Genomic DNA, 15644 nt, shown 5'->3' on the forward strand with positions numbered 1-15644 from the left:
ACTAACTTCTATACTTAGTTACTTCATTACCTTTCTCAAATAATTACTCATCAAACGTTACCATGCATAATTATTAATTGGTTTAATTGTTCATTAACATCCTTGGCTAGAAGCTAAATTCTGCACTTTTTTTCAAAACCATTTTATGAGTATGCACACCAGTTTTAAACGTAACATAAAAGGGGTGTAGAAACTCACCTAATAGTTAATTGGCTACTTTTTTTCTAAGTTGTCTAAGTTGAAATAATGTCAATGTTGTGAAATCACCGCACACAATTAGCCCCCCACGTACTTTCTTAAATCAATTAAACCCCTTGTATTTTACTTTTTACGAAACTAGGGATGCTACAAAAGAGCATTTGGTCTACTGGTATTAAGATGTTGGCTAATATATTTTCTCCCAAATGAAGAGAGTTCAAATTCTATTGATAAAAAAATAAAATAAAAAAGTTAATGGCATGTAATTAAGAAACGAACAGGATAGCAATGTTTTCAGACTCGAACTCAACCTTACGATTGGATCAAGAACCATTACCAAGCTGATCTACTTGAGCACGTTTAAATCCCCTTTATTTGGGTGGGCCAATTACATATTTGATCGAAACTGGACATCTTCGATTTGGTCTTACGGTCTGTGAATGAGCTGCAAATCTATTATTGATAGTTCAAGCAAATAATGTTGGTAGTTCTTAAAAATAATTCAAATTAGTTTATGTTCTTTAAGCATGTCAATTAACGTCTACTATATATCTTTTGTACTAGTCTGTAGTTCTCAAGAACTATACCCTGTTTGTTGTCATATTTGCTTCTTTTATGAAATAATGGACTATAATATTTATTACATAAATAAAAAACAAATAAAATAAAAATTGACAGTCATACCACCTTCGACCATCACTGCCGGAATACCTTAGACCTGCTGGAAAGCTTACAAGGTCGTCGGAATACTAGAATCAAAACCAGCGTGTCCAAGTCACCACATTCTTCTCTTTGCCGGAATTGCAGGGTTCGCCGGATATGTGTATTCCGCCGGAAAGCTCCTCGGGTCCACCTTCGACCATCAAGGTTTGTAGTTGCTTCCGGTGTTAGCCTGGATCCATCTTCTTTATTGTGTGGCGGCGGAACCCTAGCCGCCGCTTCGCCTGAGAGTTGAGGAATCACCAAGTACGAACCCTTAGTTGCCGGACTTGTGACTTGCAGGTCTCCGGATATGCAAGGGTAGTCTGTTTAAGGTTGCTGGCCTCTTCGCTTAACTAGTTAATTAGAAAAAGGGTAAAATAGCAAGTGTATATTAAAAGGGGAAATATGTAATTATAATTTAATATTGAGAAAATATGTAATTAAGAGGTTTAAGAAGAGAATATATGTAAAAATTCATTTTTTTTACATTTTCATGCTCGTAACTCTTCCCTCAGCTAGGGCGGGGCAGAATAACAGAGTAAACAACAAACCATTATATGGCGTTATACATGATTAGTTTTTAAGATTGAGAATGATTAATTTAAATAACTTTTTCTTGCAGTATTTTATGTTATATATGTTTGATCTTTCCTATTATAATAAACTAGATATTCACTTGGCGCGTTGCGCCAGAACAATTGGTAAAACCTCAACGTTGAAACCTGGTTGTTTGTAAAACCGAGCATTGGTAAAACCCGAGCGTTACGTTGGTGAGTCGACGCGAATTCGGTCGGTATCATTTACGTTTGTTATGACACAGACACCATTTGTAAAACCTTAGCGTTAAGCCCAAAAATATAATTGTTAAATTAGCATATAAAAAAAGTTATTTAAAATGATGTTTGTTTGGTTATTAAACCCGAGCGGTGATAAAACCCATGCGTTGTCAGTCCTGGGTATTGAGACGGTAATTGGACACGATTTCATCGGTTTCGACTACATTCGTTACAATACCGGAGCTAAAAAAAGGAGAAAATATAAAAATTGAGTGGACTAATATGGTGTCGGTCGTTAAACTCAGGAGTTGGTAAGCCACAGCGTTATTGGTCTCGGAAGTTGATATAGTAAGTCTATGCGAATTTGGTCGGTTTCCGTTATGATGTCGGAATTAAGGCAAACAAGAAAAACATTTTTTTTTTCATTCAGTCGGCTTTTGTTATGTTCGTTATCGAAACGAAAAAAAAACAAATACTATGCACAAGTAAGGTGCCGCAAAGTATAGCGGCACCAAACTTCTCCTTTATATATATTATATATATAATTATATAATGACTCGGGAAGGAAAAAAATGTAAGATACATTCTAGCAAACGTTTATGAAAAACCCATAATGGAAGTAATATCATTAGATATAAAATGTTTCCTAAACAATATAAATAAATATTAAGTTATAGGATATTCTACTAGCTTATACATTAAAATTTGGTAAAATGATCAACATACTAGATAGAAACAAAAGGAAAAACAGAAAACCATCAAAATATTAATTTCATTCAACATTACCAACATTTTAGCCTTTAGTTAAAAAAAATAATAAAACAACAACTTAAACAAGAACCAACTAAATTAAGTAAAAAGAAAACAATAATAATAATAATAATAATAATAATAATAATAATAATAATAAATAAATTAATAAATTCTATATTGTTTCTCTAAAGTCATAGACATATTTCTTCAATTATTTTTATTTTCACATGGTTCCATGTAGAGTCGAATATTTGAGTACTCGGTACGATAATTAGGTACGATGATTAGTTAGCTTTTCTAGCTATAAAATGTATTTTATACGACTTTCAAGTATCTCCAATGCTAGATGAGCTATCAATAGCTAGAGACTTTAATTACAAATAATGAAAAAAATAAGAAACTTCATTTAATCTTCTCCTCTTCTCAGCATTCAAATAAATATTTAATCTGCACCTTCCCTCCCCTTTATATACCCCTTTGATCAGTTTACTTCACACACATCTCATTTTCTTCTTTAGTCTTCACTATGTTGAACTATGCGAAACAATTATATAACAATCCCATCAATCATGTCCCTAAACTTCTCATCATAACCCTAGTAATGGCAATCTTCATCAAAACATTCAACCAATCCATATATCACCTTCTTAACCATCTTTCCTTAATCCAAATACTCACTTTCACTTTGCTAACCATCTCCCTCCTCACACTCTACATTTTAAACAAGCCTCAAACCATCTACCTAGTCGATTTTGCTTGTTTCAAGCCGCCATCCTTCCTTCGAGCACCATTTTCAACCGCAATCGAACACGGTAAAGTCATCTTAGCCTCACAACCAAAATGCTTTGCTTTTCAACTCATGATTCTGGAGAGAGCTGGCTTGGGTGAAGAAACATGTATACCACATACATTACACTATCTACCACCTAATGCTAATATGACGGATGCTAGAAATGAGTGCCAATCGATCATTTTTGGAGCGATGGACTCTTTGTTTGATCAAACTGGAATTAACCCTAAAGACATAGACATCTTGATTGTTAATTGTAGTCTCTTTGCACCAAATCCTTCTCTTTCGGCCATGGTGGTTAATAAGTATAAAATGAGAAGTGATATTAAGAGCTACAACTTATCAGGAATGGGGTGTAGTGCGGGATTAATATCTATTGATTGCGCAAAAAACCTGCTACAAGTCCACCCTGAATCGAATGCGGTAGTGGTAAGTACAGAAATACTATCCCCTAATATTTACAATGGTAAAGAACGATCAATGATACTTCCAAACATTCTTTTTAGAATGGGAGGTGCAGCAATTCTTATGAGCAATAAAAGGTCACATTGTAAGCATGCAAAGTACCGTCTTGCACATGTGATTCGGACACACAAAGGTCACGACGATAAATCTTACTATTGTGTTCAACATCAAGAAGACAAAGAAGGGTATCTTGGGATAGCTTTAAAGATAGATCTCATGGTGATCGCCGCTAAATCTTTGAAGTCTAACATTAGCACCATTGGACCATTAGTTCTTCCGTTAACCGAACAACTCTTGTTTCTTTTAAATCTAGTGGGGAGGAAGTGGTTTAAACTTGATCTAAAGCCCTACATCCCTGACTTTAAGAAGGCCTTTGATCATTTCTGTATTCATGCGGGTGGGCGTGCAGAGATCGATGAGATTCAAAAGCATTTGAAGCTGTTGCCCGAATATGTTGAGGCGTCAAGGATGGCGCTTCACCGATTTGGAAACACTTCTTCATCTTCATTTTGGTATGAGTTAGGTTATTTGGAAGCGAAAGGGAAAATGAAGAAAGGAGATAGGGTTTGGCAAATAGGGTTCGGGAGCGGGTTTAAGTGTAACAGTGCGGTTTGGGAATGTAATCGGGAAATTGAAGCTAACAAAAATGTTGCATGGGCTGATTGCATCCATAGGTACCCGGTAAACGTGCCAAAAATTGTGAAGCTCTAGTTAAGATGTGTCATTCAGTTCGGTGCGGTTTGGAGATCCTTTGATAACTACTTGTGTTTTATATATATAAGTTTGTGTTGTTCACGTGAAGAATAAATATTATTGTGCCCAAACTGTTGTGACAATTGTGATTTTGTTTTTTCATCGTTGAAGAATAAAAAGAGTAAACTAGCAAATCAAATACCATTCAAAATAAGGTAAGGATCGGATGAAATAGGAATGTTAGATAAAAGGATAATATGAGCAACGACGCATAAGCATAACCCAATACAAATTCCTTTAATTTCTTAACTCTCTTCCCAAATTGGTGCATGGAGATAACGAGTATCAAACTTGCCAAGAAATGTCTATGGTTGCTGAGTTCCCAATTGTTTGGCGAACAAGTTGGCTCTTTGATTTTTGGTGTCAATGTGAAGAAAAATTTTCTTTTGAAGCAACAATTCATTTGTACGTTTTCATTAGCAATATGTGTGAATTTGATGATAGAACAATAGTATATTAAATTGTATTTACAAATGGAACTGGAAAACAAAATAAATAATACATTAATGGTCCTTGACAGAAAAGAAGAAACTGATGTCACAATCCTTTAAAATTTGCCTTGAACGGTCATTTTGAAGCTTTTTCAATCAATGCCTAAATTTGGAAATAATAGGGAAAATCCCCAAAATATCACATCTATAAAATGAGATTTCAACTTTGTCTCTTAAACTTAAAATTTTAAAAAATTGCCCTCCTAACACATCTTTGACCTTGTATTATGAAATCTAACACGTCTTTGACGACATGTTAGCATAACACGTCGTCAAAGACGCGTTGGATTTCCTAACACATGATTAAAGACACTAACACGTCATCAAAGATGCGTTAGATTTCCTAACACGTGGTTAAAGATGAGTTAGGCCTTCAAACACGCAGTCAAAGATATGTTAACATCAAACGCGTAGTCGAAGATATGTTAGCTTTTTGTTTGTTTTTTTAATATTATATTTTTATAACTAGTTTTATTTATATTTGTTTTTCTTTTATAACTTTTAATATATAAAATTTTATGTTATTTCGAATATACCGACGTGAAATGTTTACTTTTATCTACGGACCGACATAAATTTTATTTAAAACCGAGCGGGGTCAAATTTTATTGAATATTTCGATATTGATTTGGCACGGCTCGAGTTTGAGTTAGTTTATGTTGATCAGTAGGTAAAATTAAGCATGTCTCGTCGGTATATTCGAAATAATATAAAACTTTTATATATTAAAAACTATAAAAGAAAAACAAATATAAGTTAAACTAGTTATAAAAATATAATAATAAAAACAAACAACCAAAAAGCTAACATATCTTTGACTATGCGTTTGATGTTAACATATCTTTGACTACCTGTTTGGAAGCCTAACTCCTCTATAACCATGTGTTAGGAAATCTAACATGCCTTTGACGACATGTTAGCATCTTTAACCATGTGCTAGGAAATCGAACGCGTATTTGACAACGTGTTATGCTAACATGTCGACAAAGACGCGTCAGATTTTCTAATACATGGTCAAAGATGAGTTAAAGAGGGTCATTTTTGGAAATATTAACTTTAGGGGACAAAGTTGGAATCTTATTTTGTAGATTTCAGTTCGGTGCGGTTTGGAGATCCTTTGATAACTACTCAGAGAGGGTCATTTTTGAAAATATTAAGTTTAGGGGACAAAGTTGGAATCTCATTTTGTAGATTTCAGTTCGGTGCGGTTTGGAGATCCTTTGATAACTACTTGTGTTTTATATATATAAGTTTGTGTTGTTCACGTGAAGAATCAATATTATGGTGCCCAAACTGTTGTGACAATTGTGATTTTGTTTTTTCGTCGTTGAAGAATGAAAAGAGTAAACTGGCAAATCAAATACCATTCAAAATAAGGTAAGGATCGGATGAAATAGGAATGTTAGATGAAAGGATAATATGAGCAACGACGCACAAGCATAACCCAATACAAATTCCTTTAATTTCTTAACTCTCTTCCCAATTTGGTGCATGGAGATAACGAGTATCAAACTTGCCAAGAAATGTCTATGATTGTTGAGTTCTCAATGGTTTGGCGAACAAGTTGGCTCTTTGATTTTTGGTGTCAATGTGAAGAAAAATTTTCTTTTGAAGCAACTCACCTATTAAAAACAACCATTCATTTGTACGTTTTCATTAGCAATATGTGTGAATTTGATGATAGAACAATAGTATATTAAATTTTATTTACAAATGGAACAGGAAAACTAAATAAATAATACATCAATGGTCCTTGACAGAAAAGAAGAAACTGATGTCACAATCCTTTAAAATTTGCCTTTAACGGTCATTTTGAAGCTTTTTCAATCCATGCCTAAATTGGGAAATAATATTATGCTAAGTGGCAAGCCCGGAAAAGTTTTCTACAGGGGTCGGAACACTTTTTGGTTGTTACTCAGTTGTTTATTGCTATATAAATTTTTCTTTGGTTGGGTTCGGTTGTACGGGTCGGGTCAAATCAGTATATAGTTTCTTTTTCGATCCGCTCTGGTCGTTTAAATCAGGTTATATAGGGTCGGGTCATATAAAAAAAAAGATAATCGCACAACATATTATATTACCATATAACCAAAAAAATACATGATATGTCATTAGTTATGCATAATTAAAATACAATATATTTATAGTTGTTTTCTACGAGTTTTTATTTTTTTGTATCTAATCATAACATCATTCGTCAATGAGCCAATGGTGGGGTGGTAAGGAAGAGACTTGGTGTTCTATGTGACCCGGGTTCGATTCCTGCCCACAACATTTAGTTTCAGAGGCATCAGGGTGATGATCGGAGACTAGGCGATTAGGTGGTTTTCACTAGTTGGATCCTTGAACTGAACGGGTTTTGTTTCACCGCACTGTCGTGCCTTTGGGCGAGTGTTCATGGGCGTTGGCCTAAGGTTAGGGTTTTTCCCGGATCAAAAGACGAGTGTATCCCCATGTGATGAATTTAGCCACTAGCCCATTTGGATGATTCGTTGGTCGTTCAAAAAAAATCATAACATCATTCGTTCGATATTCATATATTTAAAAAAAAGATAAAAGCTAAACAAATGCTTGTTAAAAGTTAAAAAGTTAATTAATCATATAGGAAATAAATGGGCAAGTAATTTTGGGTAAAAATAAAAAATACTTACTTTTATTATATATTAGATTATAAGTAAACTAACTCAGAAATAAATAAATGTTTTGTTGATATTATCTATATTTTCACAAGTCCTATTAAATTTTGGTAAAATAATAGACTATAAAAGAGAGTTAATAAAAACCCATTACATCGATCCTTAAAATGTTAAATTAAGGTCATCTTCTTTCTCTTCCTCTTTAACTGCAACATAAGAATACTTCTTCGCGCCGGCTGCCGTAAAATATGGTTGGTTTACTCTTTTCTTTTCATCTCAAGTTCTCTTTGTTGGTGGTCGTTCTCAAATCCACAGGGGTCAGTGTCAAATTTCATAGGGGTTAATCGGAATTTTAACACATATATACCACTAAAAAAATTTTCTAACAGGGGTCGACCGACCCCCTACCACTAAGGTAGGCCCGCCACTGATTGTGCTGATTCCTTGCAATCTTAAATTTATATATTCTGATTTTCTAACATCTCCCTCAAGTTGAGCAATGGGATCTCCGTTGCTCAACTTGTCAAGATAATTATTGAATATTCTTCAATTTACGGCTTTGGTTAAAATATTCACAAGTTGGTCTTTGGATCGGACGATTGAAAGTTCTATGATCCTGGCTTCGAGTTTTTCTTTGATGATGTGCCTATCGACTTCAACATGCTTTGTACAATCATGTTGGACAGTATTTTCTGAAATTTGTATTGCGGCTATGTTGTTACATATAATTTTACTGGCTTTGATTTTGATAAAACCAATTTCTGTCATAAGTATACGTATCCATAATACCTCTGCTACGCCTCGTGCAATCCCTCGGAATTCCGCTTCAGCACTAGATAATGCTACGTTCTTTTGCTTTTTACTTCTCCATCTAACTAAATTTTCTCCAACTAGATAACCTGATGTTGATCTCCCATCATCTTTATCTCTTCTCCAGTCTGCATCAGTATATAGCCCACTGCCCCTTTGAGGTATCTGATAATTCTCCACACTGCTTCCATATGAGTGCTATGAGGATGATGCATAAATTTGCTGACAACCCCCACTACATATGCAATATCTGGACGAGTATGCGAGAGATACATTAATTTTCCTAACAGGCGCCGCATCTTTCTTTGCCTGCAAGTTCCCCTCCTTCTTTCATATGAAGTTTATAATTAACCACCATTGGTGTGACAGCTGGTTTGCAGTCGATCATTCCTGTCTCAGTTAATAGGTCAAGAATAATATATATATATACACACATACACACACAAATATATATAAATATTTACATTTAAATACCCTTTTTAGATCTCAATACTTCAATTCCAAAGAAGTACTTAAGCCTTTCTAGGTCCTTCATTTCAAATTCTTTAAACAGGAATGCTTTCAACCTTTTCATTTCTTCATCATCATTTCCTGTAATAATCATTTCAACAACATATATGATTAAACAAGTTACAAGGTTACCTTTGTTTTTAAGGAAGAGCGTATGATCGGAATTGCTCTGTTGAAATCCATATCCCTTCATTTCTAGGGTAAGTCTACTGAACCAAGCTCTTAGAGATTGTTTTAGCCCATAGATAGTTCTTTTTAAGCGAAAAACTTATTTTTCTTTGAAATTTCTTGTGAACCCAGGTGGAGCTTCCACATATACTTCTTCTTTTAGTTCTCCATGAAGGAATGCATTCTCAATATCAAATTGATGAAGGGGTCATTCTTCATTTACAGCAATTGAGAAAAGGACCCTGATTTTGTTAATCTTGGCTACAGGGGATAATGTTTCTCGGTAGTCGGTCCCATACGTTTGAGTATACCCTTTAACCACCAACTATGCTTTGTATCTTTCAAATGGTTCCGTCTGGTTTATATTTAATCGTGAAGATCCATCGACATGCCACTAGTTGCTTTCCTTGTGGTTGGTCACATATTTCCCATGCATCATTTTTAACCAATGCTTTCAATTCTATTTCCATAGCTTCCTTCCAGTTCTTTGATCCTTCCATAGAGTTTGGAATTTGTTCCTTGTATAGAGATGCGTTAAAGGCCTTAGCATTTTTAAATAAGTTTGCATCTGCTATGTTGGCTAAGGGGTATCTAGAGGATTTAAAATTGTTTTTCTGGTGAGTATCTCTTTGCGGGAATTCCTCTGTTAACTCTTAGCGGGAGAACATATCTCTCAGATGTTTCTTCTTGTCTCTCATTTTGTTCCTCTTGTACTACTTATTCCTTTTCTATTTCATGGTTGTTTGAAGTATCAATATTTTCATAAGGTATATTTTCAAGAATGGGATTTTGAGAATTATTTACATCAGATGCTATGTGGGGAGAATTTGGGTCTGAAAGACTGATTAATGGTCTATCAGAGTGTTTTGAGGTTGGTTTGAGGGCATTTGGGTCTAAAACACTGATTGATGGTCCATTAGAGTGTTGTGAGGTTGGTGACTCATCTTGTGTGTTGTGATTAATTTCTTCAGATTTTGAAGGCCATTTTGGAGCCCATTTTAACCAACACAGAGTGCCATGTTCCCCCCCCCCCCCCCACTATGTTGGGCGGTATAGAAGAATTCTGTTTCAAGGAAATCACACTTCATGGTGGTGTATATATGACATTTAGATGGGCTATAACACTGATACCCTTTTTGGTTAATCCCATAGCCTACAAAAACACATTTTTCGACACATGGGTCAAGATTGCTTCGATTGGTTTTTGGTATTTAACAAAGACAGGTCACCCAAAAATTCGTGGTTGAAGTGTAAAAGGTGGTGTCAGTTTAGTGAACTCTGAAAGAGCTTGAATAAGGGTCTTAAGATCAAGGGCTTTTGTTGGAAGTCTGTTGATAAGGTATGTGGTAGTAGCGACGGCTTCAGGCTAGAAAGATTTTGGGACTTATGATTCGATCAGAAGGGCTCGGGTTATTTCTTGTAAAATATGGTTTTTTCGTTCAACGGTGCCATTTTCCTCGGGGGTGTGGGAGCACGATGTTTGATGATTTATTCCTTTTGTTTGACAAAATTGTTTCATAGAATCATTTATGAATTCACCCTTGTTGTCAGATCGAAGAACTTGGATATTGGTTTTGAATTGAGTTTGTATCATGTTATAAAAATTAGTAACTTTATCAAAAACTTCAAATTTATGTTTTAGGAAATATATCCATGTCATAAGAGTGCAACCATCCACAAAAAGAACAAAAATTGAAAATTTTCCCCCCAATAACTATTCTTGGTCCCCAAACATCAGAATGACTAAAGGAAAACGGTAAACTAAGTTTTGTGTTACTTGGTTTAAAGGTGTGTCTATGGCTTTTGGCCAAGATACAAGTTTCACAGTTTAATATTTTATTAACAGGAAACAATTTAGAAAATAAAATATGCAAATAATTAATAAAGTTTTAATGTGGGTGGTATTTCAATAATTCCTCCTCCTCTTACGAGAACTATTCCCCCATTAGAAGTTTTTATATGATCAATTTTAGGTTTATAATTCAAAATAACGTCGGATAATTCGAATATCATGGTGTCGGTAGCACCACATTCAAAAATCCATGATTTGTTTAAACCTTCACATGTTTGGGCCATATTAATTTCCCCAATATTTTTATTAAAGTTAGTTTCATGAAAATTTTTAAACTTTTGGCATTAACAGGATAAACATAATCTTTTGGGTTAGTGAAGAGGTAGGTCCCAGCAGAGCCCAGTTGGACCCGCAAGACTCACCTTGAAGAGGGACTTCTGCGCATAAACCAACTGGATCCGCAGGACCCACCATGCTCAGAGACGTGACGTCCTTACGCGCAGTACGCAAGCTGTTCCCGCAGGAAATGCCTCCCAATGGTGAAGGACTCTGCCTGTTCCCGCAGCTTCGGATACAAGCCATCAGGGAAGGCCACCAGCGCAGAAAGGCTACACGCACAAGGCACTTAGCTCTCAATCACTCAGTGTCACCTGAAGGAATGAGCAAAGCCGGGAACAGTCCCGCACAAGGGCGGGAGGGGGAATACTCCCGCCCAATTAAGCCAGTCCGTACGATACGGGAAGATCTTCTGTACTGTACCTGACGAGGTATGGGCAAAAGATCTGACTAAAGATACGACAGCTTATTAACAACAGTATGGCGAGCAGCATGCTCCTGTACTGTATGTCACTATTAGCCGCTGCCTACTCACCAACTACTGCCATACCACGTACATAGCTGGCAGTTGGTGGAAAAGGAATAGTACACAGCAGGCCTGGTCACTATCAGCCGCTGCCTACCCACCAACTACCAGCAGGGCACGTGCGTAGGCCACTGTTGGTTGAACAGGAATACTATTCAGCCGGCCACACCTCCTTGGAAACCTACCTTCGGCTATAAATACCACAAATGGTATGACCATCTCATCTTAACATATCTTATCATATTATACCTGATATCTGCTCTAGCAATCTCTTAATATACATTTATATTTAAAGAGCAATCTAGTCTGATTCTCACGCCGGAGGGTGGTCACAAGGAGGAACCCCCCCCCCCTTCTCAGTGACAAGCTCACGGTGTCTGTTTTGCAGGTTATCAGAAGAACCATCTTTACCGGGTCTAACCCCTCGTGGGAAACATCTATCTAACCCCCAGGTTACCCGTAATCTGCCTGGGGTCCGGTTAGTGTTTCTTCATTGGCGCCATCCGTGCATAAAGCTAGAACTTCATTTCTTTTCAGTTTTTTCAAACTACTGGAAAGATGGTTAAAGAAATTCCGGTAACCACAACCCCAGCTACTGGGGGGAATACCGGCTACACAGTTTTTACAAACACTACCCCGGTTACCCAAGCCGGGGCAAGTGAAGTAAATTTTACGAACACTACCCCAGTTACCCAAGCTGGGGCAAGTGCAGTAAATAATCGCTCACTGGGATTCACCGATACCCAGTTAGAGAAACGAACAAGACTCCCCCGCCAAACACTTGATGAAGTTAAGGCATGGGCGGAGGCACGTCAAAGGGAATTCCAAGCTGAGTTGGACGAACGCTTGCGTTCCGTCCAACAGGCTGACGAATTCGAAGAATACTTGGACGATGACTCGGAGGAATCCGACTCCGACGCGAACCCTCGCCATAGGGCAAAAGGGAAGCGTAAGGAAACGGGCTCCCACCCGAGAAGGCATTGGAGAAGCCTTCAAACCAAAAAACACAGGTGGAAGTCCACGTGACTTCTCCAAAACATTCAGACTAAACGTTGCAAATGCGGGAACGTCCAAATTTGCAAGGGACATTGCAGAAGCAATTGTCCCAAAAAGTGCCAAAAAATGTCCAGCATAGGCACATATGATGGTATATCCGACCCAGATGATCATTTGAACAGATTCATAGCGGGGGCAACCGTCAGTAGTTGGACGGAACCTACGTGGTGTTACATGTTCCAAATGACGCTTGTTGGGGCTGCTAGAGCGTGGTTCGATCGTCTACCGGTCAACCACATCTACGACTGGGCAGACTTCCAACAGAAGTTTAGCCAACACTTCAGCCAGCAAAGAAAGTATACCGAGGAGCAATGGACAATCCTCAAATGCATTCGAGAGGAAAATGAATCTTTGCTAGACTTCATCACTCGCTTCAACTCGAAGAAGCTAAGTCTGGGTAACATTAGCGAAGATCTTGTTCGCGCTGCTTTTATTCAGGGCGCGAACGACCCAGAGCTCATCCGCACCGTAACAGGTAAAGATGGCATGCCATCCACATGGGATGCCATCATGACAGCAGCTAAACGCTTTGCGGAAACGGAGAAGCAACTGGGTAGAGATCTCCCACAGAGCACAAACCTCTACACCCAGAAAACAAGAGAAGACAACGTCCTTACCGCCCGATTAAACAAAAAGCGGAAGCTAGGCATTTGGCAGTCAAGGGTAAACTTTGACACCTCATCCGGCTTGCAACATCGGTTAGGCGGAAGGGATAACGTACAGTCAAGAACTCCAGATGGACGCCGCTCACCAAAAGCGTCACCGAGATATTCGCTACTGAGGAGCTCCCATGGCCAAAGCCTCAAATAATCCGACATCGTCACAATGCTGATCGGAGCAAATACTGTGACTTTCACAGGACAAAAGGCCACAACACCGAAGAATGCATAGACGTAAAGGACATGGTCGAAGCATTTGTCAGAGATGGGACGCTCGCGCACCTCGTGGCGCAATGAACGCTGAGCAGGCTGATGCGTGTAGAACCCCAGCTGGGGAAAACACGAATAAAAATTCCAGCTTCAATGTGGAGACTACATGCTGCGTAAAGAACGAGATCCCGAACCAGGTGCGTATCGGCTCGATGGCACTCCCATCCCAACAACATGGAAGGGAGCTCAATTACACAGTTTGCATGTAGATCAATTCCAAATTTGTAAAGAAAAGGCCAAGAGCCACTTCTAATGGAAATGATTCTCCTTAAAACATCGACGCTGATGATTTTACATTTATACTTTATGAACTATCAACACTGATGCCGGTTTTCACCGCATACATAAGTGTGAAAGTCGTTGCATGGGGAAGGCGGCAAAACCCGCATAAACCCAAAAAACGACAAACCTTCACGCAGGTCAGTTGAAGGGGAAAAGTTCAGTCATCCTACTAAATGAAAGTGCCGGTCTATCCGCATGAATCATGATAGAGGAAACTGAACACTAACTTATTAACAACCGCGCGTCGAACGGTTAATTTATTCAACACGGATATGCAGGTTTTCACCGCATAATTACGTGGAAAGTCGTTGCATGGGGAAGGCGGCAAAACCCGCATAAACCCAAAAAACGACAAACCTTCACGCAGGTCAGTTGAAGGGGAAAAGTTCAGTCATCCTACTAAATGAAAGTGCCGGTCTATCCGCATGAATCATGATAGAGGAAACTGAACACTAACCTATTAACAACCGCGCGTCGAACGGTTAATTTATTCAACACGGATATGCAGGTTTTCACCGCATAATTACGTGGAAAGTCGTTGCATGGGGAAGGCGGCAAAACCCGCATAAACCCAAAAAACGACAAACCTTCACGCAGGTCAGTTGAAGGGGAAAAGTTCAGTTAGCCCATTAAATGAAAGTGCCGGTCTAACCGCATGAATCATGAGAGGAAACTGAACACTAACCTATTAACAACCGCGCGTCGAACGGTTATTCAAAACAGAGAATTTTTAACAAAAGGATGAGGAAAACCTACACGCAGGTCAGATGTAGGTAAAGTTTAGCCTTCCTACTAAGTGCAAGTGACGGTCCTACCCGCACAATCACGAAAGAGGAAGCAAAACTTCAACCTATTATCTACCACGTTCAAAGGTTAACTTATCCTAAACACTTAGAAATTTCAAAAAAGGATGAGGAAAACCTACACGCAGGTCAGATATAGGTAAAGTTTAGCCATCCTACTAAGTGCAAGTGACGGTCCTACCCGCACAATCACGAAAGAGGAAGCAAAACTTCAACCTATTATCTACCACGTTCAAAGGTTAACTTATCCTAAACACTTAGAAATTTCAAAAAAGGATGAGGAAAACCTACACGCAGGTCAGATATAGGTAAAGTTTAGCCATCCTACTAAGTGCAAGTGACGGTCCTACCCGCACAATCACGAAAGAGGAAGCAAAACTTCAACCTATTATCTACCACGTTCAAAGGTTAACATATTCTACACTTGGAAAATTGCTAATTTAAACTAAAGTATGCAAGTCATATAACGTTTATAAAGCAAGGAATCCAGTGAAAGTTGCGGTCTTACCCGCAAAAAGATTTATATTTCACAATGATTCATTACAAGAATGGCTGGGTAACTACCCGCCTATAAGAAAATAAATCTATACAAGCTAAATCTATCCTAGCAGTGGGAAGGGATCTTCAGGATCAGGCTTCAGGGCCACTTCCACTTGGACCAGCACCGTCAGAGCGTGGCAGTTCAAGGAAAGCTTTAAGGATAGCCAGCCCATCATCAGCAGTAGCAACTTGATTCACCTTCTCCACCACCGGATGCGGGAAGGCGGCGTACTGATTCACTGCTTGGTCGTAAACAGCTTCAGTATCAACATTGTACAAAGGGAAGTTGGAAGGTGGGATGCCTTTCTCAACGAACCCTAGACCAAGC

At 38.1% G+C, this 15644-nt stretch overlaps 1 pseudogene; it reads left to right on the plus strand.

Moving 5' to 3' along the window:
• Window positions 1–2930: 2930 nt before the first annotated feature.
• Window positions 2931–4454, plus strand: LOC143614647 (3-ketoacyl-CoA synthase 6 pseudogene; annotated as a pseudogene).
• The last annotated feature ends 11190 nt before the right edge of the window (window positions 4455–15644 follow it).

This window comes from Bidens hawaiensis, unplaced genomic scaffold (assembly GCF_021521415.1).
Source record: "Bidens hawaiensis isolate Kalapana, Puna unplaced genomic scaffold, B.hawaiensis_p1.1 tig00040648_1, whole genome shotgun sequence".
In the NCBI taxonomy this organism is placed as follows: Eukaryota; Viridiplantae; Streptophyta; class Magnoliopsida; order Asterales; family Asteraceae; genus Bidens; species Bidens hawaiensis.